This window comes from Myotis daubentonii, chromosome X (assembly GCF_963259705.1).
Source record: "Myotis daubentonii chromosome X, mMyoDau2.1, whole genome shotgun sequence".
Classification (NCBI taxonomy): domain Eukaryota; kingdom Metazoa; phylum Chordata; class Mammalia; order Chiroptera; family Vespertilionidae; genus Myotis; species Myotis daubentonii.
In genome coordinates this window covers 108,143,771-108,149,629 of record NC_081861.1, presented here as the reverse complement: position 1 = coordinate 108,149,629, position 5,859 = coordinate 108,143,771, and the positions used below count along the sequence as shown (strand labels likewise).

The following is a 5,859-nucleotide window of genomic DNA, read 5'->3' as shown; positions in this document are numbered from 1 at the left end:
ATTTTTGATTTTGTTTATTTGGGTCCTCTTTCTCTTTGCTTCTTGGTGTGCCTGGCTAGAGGTTCATCAATCTTATTTATCCTTTCAAAGAACCAGCTCTTGGTTTTGTTGATCTTTTGTATTGTTTTTTATTTGTTGTTGTTGTTGTTTTTGTGTGTGGTTTTTTTTGTTGTTGTTTGTTTGTTTGTTTTTTGGTCTCTATGTTGTTTATCTCCTCTCTGATCTTTATTATTTCCTTCCTTCTGTTTATGCTGGGCTTTTCTTGTTGCTCTCTTTCGAACTCTTTGAGTTATAGGGTTAGATAATTTATTACCATTTTTTCTTGTTTTTTGAGATAGGCCTGTAGAGCTATGAACTTCCCTCTCAAGACTACTTTCACTGTGTCCCATAGATTTTGGATTGTTGTGTTTTCATTGTCATTTGTTGCCATGATGCTTTTTATTTCTTCTTTGATCTCTTTGGTAATCCAGTCATTGTTTAATAACATGCTATTTAGCCTCCAGGTAAAAATAAAGTTTTGAAGATGGTGGAGTAGTAACACAAAGCTTTTAGTACTGAGTCTCTGGGCTGACTTTGGTTCAGGACTGGCAAAAGGCAGTGATCACTGAGCAAAGTGTGCCTAGGGTAGCTGACCAAAATGCCAAATATCAAAATCTTCAGTGGCAGCTCACACTTGTCCTAGAAAATTGCTGACCATCTGGGCCTAGATCTAGGCAAGGTGTTGACTAAGAAATTCAGCAACCAGGAGACCTGTGTTGAAATTGGTGAAAGTGTCCATGGAGAGGATGTCTGCATCGTTCAGAGTGGCTCTGGTGAAATTAATGACAACCTAATGGAGCTTTTGATCATGATTAATGCCTGCAGGATTGCTTTAGCCAGTCGGGTTACTGCAGTCATCCATGCTTCCCTTATGCCCAGCAGGATAAGAAGGATAAGAGCCATGCTCTGATCTCAGCCAACCTTGTTGCAAATATGCCCTCATAGCAGATCATATTATTACCATGGGCCTTCATGCTTCACAAATTCAGGGCTTTTTTGATATTCCTGTGGACAATTTGTATGCAGGACCAGCTGTCCTGAGGTGAATAAGGGAGAATATATCTGAGTGGAGGAGCTGCACTATTGTCTCACTGATGCGGGGGGAGCTAAGAGAGTACCTCCACTGCAGACCAGTTGAATGTTGACTTTGTCTTGATTCATAAAGAATGGAAGAAGGCCAATGAAGTGGACCACATGGTGCTGGTAGGAGACATGAAGGATCGGGTGGCTATTCTAGTGGATGACATGGCTGACACTTGTGGCACAATCTGCCATGCAGCTGACAAACTGCTTTCAGCTGGAGCCACCAGACTTTATGCTATCTTGACTCACAAAATCTTTACTGGCCCCACCATTTCTCACATTAACAATACATGCTTTGAAACAGTAGTGGTTATCAATACCATACCTCAGGAGAATAAAATGAAACATTGCTCCAAAATACAGGTGATGGACATCTCCATGATCCTTGTAGAAGCCACCAGGAGATTTCACAATGGGGAATCTGTTTCCTACCTGTTCAGCCATGTCCCTTTATAATAGAACTAGAGGCCCAGTGCATGAAATTTGTGCACCGGTAGGGTCCCTAGCAGCTGCCGGCTGCTGGCCGGGGCCTCCTTTCCCTGTCTGCCGGCCAGGGCCTTCCTTCGTTCCATGCCGCCCCCTAATGGTCATGGCACATCACAGCGAGTGATTGAACTCCCTGTCTGTCGAACTCCCAAGGGAACACTTTGCATAATATATATCTTCTGAGGCTTTTAAAAAATAAAGTGAACCCCTTTCTTTGTTTTCCCTGGATGTTCGATGAAAAATTCAGCAGAAGCCTCAGCTTGCTTCAGTAGCTTTCCACATCCCATTCCAGGTATATTAACTCTTCTCCAAAATTAGGGAAAAACAGATTGAGACTACTCAGATTTCCTATCTGCATTGTCTCATTCTGACTTCTTCAATTTTGTGGGTCTTGCAGCTTTAACTATAACTCAGCTTCTGCATGATTTCAGACTTTGAAGTGTGTTGTGTGGGGGTGTTTGAATGTGTTTAGGGAAGCTCAGACTTCTTTTCATGTGAATGCTTCTGGGATTCCTAGATTCAGAACTACTAGCAACAGAGCCAACCCCAAAATAAACAAAATAAAAAGAACAAAGCAAAACTAACTCCCAACCCCTGTAACATGTGACAAGTTCTCTAAGGTCTATACTAAATTACATCAAGAGCCCTAGGCAGCCCAGAATCCAGCTGTGGTTGCTGATTCCCTATAAGGCAGGCAGCTCTCAGGTAGGAGCCTGAGGGAAGGCAGCACACAATGTAGCAGATGCTTCTTGGGAGGAAAAAAGACTGATCCCTCACCCTCTGCTAGTAAATTGTCACTTTGTTTCTTTTGTACCTGTTCCTTTTCCATTTCGTTTGACCTTCAACCATCTTGATCTTTTCCTGGATAAATGATCATTGTACCATAGTCTTCTGGAAAGGAAACCTCACTTTTTGCTGTGTATTCTTTAACATTTACATGATATTATTTTGCTGTAGCTTAATCTTAGCCCACTATCACTGTGGTAGAAGGTTCTAGGTGGTTTTGTACTCCCTTTTGATTAATTTAAGTATTGAATTTTCATCTTATTTCCTTGGATCTGTTTGGCCCCTCAAATGACCTGAGGTTTCTGTTAAAAGATTGATGTTACTAGCTCTTATAGAGGAAAACTAACAAAGTATCTGTGTGTAATTGTGAACATAAATAAATAAATAAAGTTTTCTCACCAAAATAAAAAAAAAATGTTAGCTATGTGAATTGATGAATGTGTAAATTACTTTGATCTTGGTAATAATTTCACAATCTCTCTCTCTCTCTCTCTCTCTCTCTCTCTCTCTCTCTCTCTCTATATATATATATATATATATATATATATATATAATCATCTTGTTGTACACTTTATATATGTATATTTCTCAATTATTACTCAATAAAGTTGGAAAAAATTTAAATTCTGGTAACATAAAAAATATGAAGATCTATATTTGAATGATAACATTGCCTTCCTTCAAGACTTCTTGAATTCACAAACAAAATGCTCTAACATAAAAATAAGGTAATGAAAACACAATAATGCTTCATTCTTATGAAGCACTTCTAAGATTCCAAACTGCTTATAAATCCATTGTCTTCCTCCACACACTGAAGTGCAAGCAAGTTAGCAAGTTTATATTTTTAGGAAATTGTAAAAAAATAACATATTAAAAAATAGAAAGTGAATGAGTACAGTAGTTAAATTTCAACACTAGGTGTTCCTGCTTTCCTGACTGGGATCCCCATCAGGAGTTAAGTAGCATTGTATGTAGTTTCATTTCAAATGTAAGAAACATATTTTGAATTTCTGCCAGACATTTTACCAAAGAAAAATGGTTAGTTCAAAATAAACCCCTGCCATTACATCTTTCAAAATTATTTTTTTATTTGTCAATTCCAATTCACATTCAATATTATATTAGTTTCAGGTGGTTAGACATTTATATAACTTGCCAGTGATCCCCCCAATAAGTCTAGTACAACCCGGCCCTGGCCTGGTGCCACGCAACCTCAGGTCCCTCCTGTTCAATTGTTTGGTCATCCCTCACTAACCCCCCTGCTAGCCTGGTTGCTCCACGCAGCCTGCTGTTCAATTGTTTGGTCGTCCCTCACTAACCGCCCTGCCAGCCTGGTTGCCCCACGCACCCTGCTGTTTGGTCATTACTATTACTGTTACTGTGATGGCATCCTGGACAATTTTCATATTCCTCTATTATTAGTATAAATTTGTCTTTCTCTGAGTCATTTCACTTAGCATAATACCCTCTAGGTTCATCCATGTCATTGCAAATGGCAATATTTAATTCTTTTTATGACTGAGTGATATTATCTACACTAATAAAAGAGAAAAATGGTAATTGACGTACGACGATACGCTTTTCATTGGCTAATCAGGGCTATATGCAAATTAACTGCCAACTATGATTGGCAGTTAACTGCCAACAAGATGGCGGTTAATTTGCATATGTAGGCACAATGCAGGGAGGCGAAAGGGAAAGCAGGAAGAAGCCCCCTGCCACTGACAGTGATCGGAAACACAGCAGGGAGCTAGGAGCTGGGGGGCAGGGCAAAGGCGGCCCTGGGGCCGCCTTTGCCCTGCCCCCCAGCCATGATCGGAGAATCAGGCGCCTTTGCCACCCTGGCCAGTGATAGCAGGAAGTAGGGGTGGAGCCAGCGATGGGAGCTGGGCACGGTCGAAGCTGGCAGTCCCGGGAGCTAGGGGTCCCTTGCCTGGGCCTAAAGCAGAGCCCACGATCGCGGGGCCGCTGCAGCTGTGGGTCCCCGCTGCCCGAGCCAGTCGCCTCAGCCAGAGGCGTTAGGCCGGGCAGGGGCAGAGCCTGCAACCACGGGGAGCTGGGGGTCCGTGCCCAGGCCTGACACCTCTGCCGGAGGCCTCAGGCTTGGTCAAGGGGCCGATCCAGTGATTGGTGATCGGAGGGTGATGAGGGTCAACTCCTCTGGCCGAGGCATCAGGCCTGGGCAGGGGGCTGAGCTGGGGATTGGGGGGATATGATAGTCCCCTTGCCCAGGCCTGAAGCCAGGGTCAGAGGCGTCAGGCTTGGGTGGGGGGTGGAGCAAGCGATCAGAGGGAGATGGGGGTCCCCTGCCCAGGCATGATTCCTGGGCCAGAGGCCTCAGGCCTGGGCGGGGGCCAGAGCCAGTGATCGGGGGGAGATGGGGGTCCCCTGTCCAAGCCTGACACCTCTGGCGGAGGCGTCCGGCCTGGGCAAGGGGCCGATCAGGTGATCAGAGGGTGATGGGGGTCTATGCCTCTGGCTGAGGCATCAGGCCTGGGCAAGGGGCAGAGCCAGCAATCGGAGGGGTCTGTTGGTCCCCTGCCCAGGCCTGATTCCTGGGCCAGAGGCATCAGGCCTGGGCTGGGGGCAGAACCAGTGATGGGGGGAAATGAGGGTCCCCTGCCCAGGCCTGACACCTCTGTCAGAGGCGTCAGGCCTGGGCAAGGGGCCGATCCTGCGATTGGAGGGTGATGGGGGTCAACGCCTGAGGGCTCCCAGTATGTGAGAGGGGGCAGGCTGGGCTGAGGGACACTCCCCCACACACACACCCAGTGCACGAATTTCGTGCACCAGGTCCCTAGTCCTATATAATAAAAGCCTAATATGCAAATTGTTGACCGGGAGTTTGAACACTCACTATGATGTGCAATGACCACCAGGGGGTGGCATGAAACATGGTGGGCATTGGCAACACAGCACTGGCATTGGGCAGCAGTGGATGTGCTGCTGCCCCAATGGACCCCAACAGAGCAGGACTCTGGCGAAATGGTGGAGCAGGTGAGTGGGCAGCACCAGGCCAAGGTGGGTATGAGCAGGGGCCCGATCACCCAGCCTATTGACCCGTAAATGGCAATCAGCGGCAGCGGAGGGGGTTGGGGCCACTGTCCAGCTGCCAGGTGCTGAGGGAACCGGGCAGGAGACCCAGCCCTGATTGATCACAGACTGCAATCAGCGGCCCTGGTCGCCCAATTGGGGTTGAGCCCCGGGCTGGGATGAGGAACTGGGGGTGAGTGGTCATGACCAACCTCTCAGGGTGCCCGGGTGGGGGGCTGTGACCTCTCACTGGTTACCTGGGGGTTGGGCTGACAGGGATGGAGATGTGGTGAGAATGCAGGGTGTCCACCAAGCTCGCTCTCACTCTCCCTGCTACCCTCCCCCGGAATGCCAGGGCTCGCATGCTGGAGAAGCCCCCATGCTCAGTTGCCAGGTGCCTGCAAGGAGCCCGCCCCACACCTTTGCAGC

At 46.8% G+C, this 5,859-nt stretch overlaps 1 pseudogene; it reads left to right on the top strand.

Annotated features, from left to right (window-relative positions):
• The first annotated feature begins 637 nt into the window (after positions 1-637).
• LOC132224010 (ribose-phosphate pyrophosphokinase 1-like) lies at positions 638-1,578 on the top strand (annotated as a pseudogene).
• Positions 1,579-5,859: the final 4,281 nt, after the last annotated feature.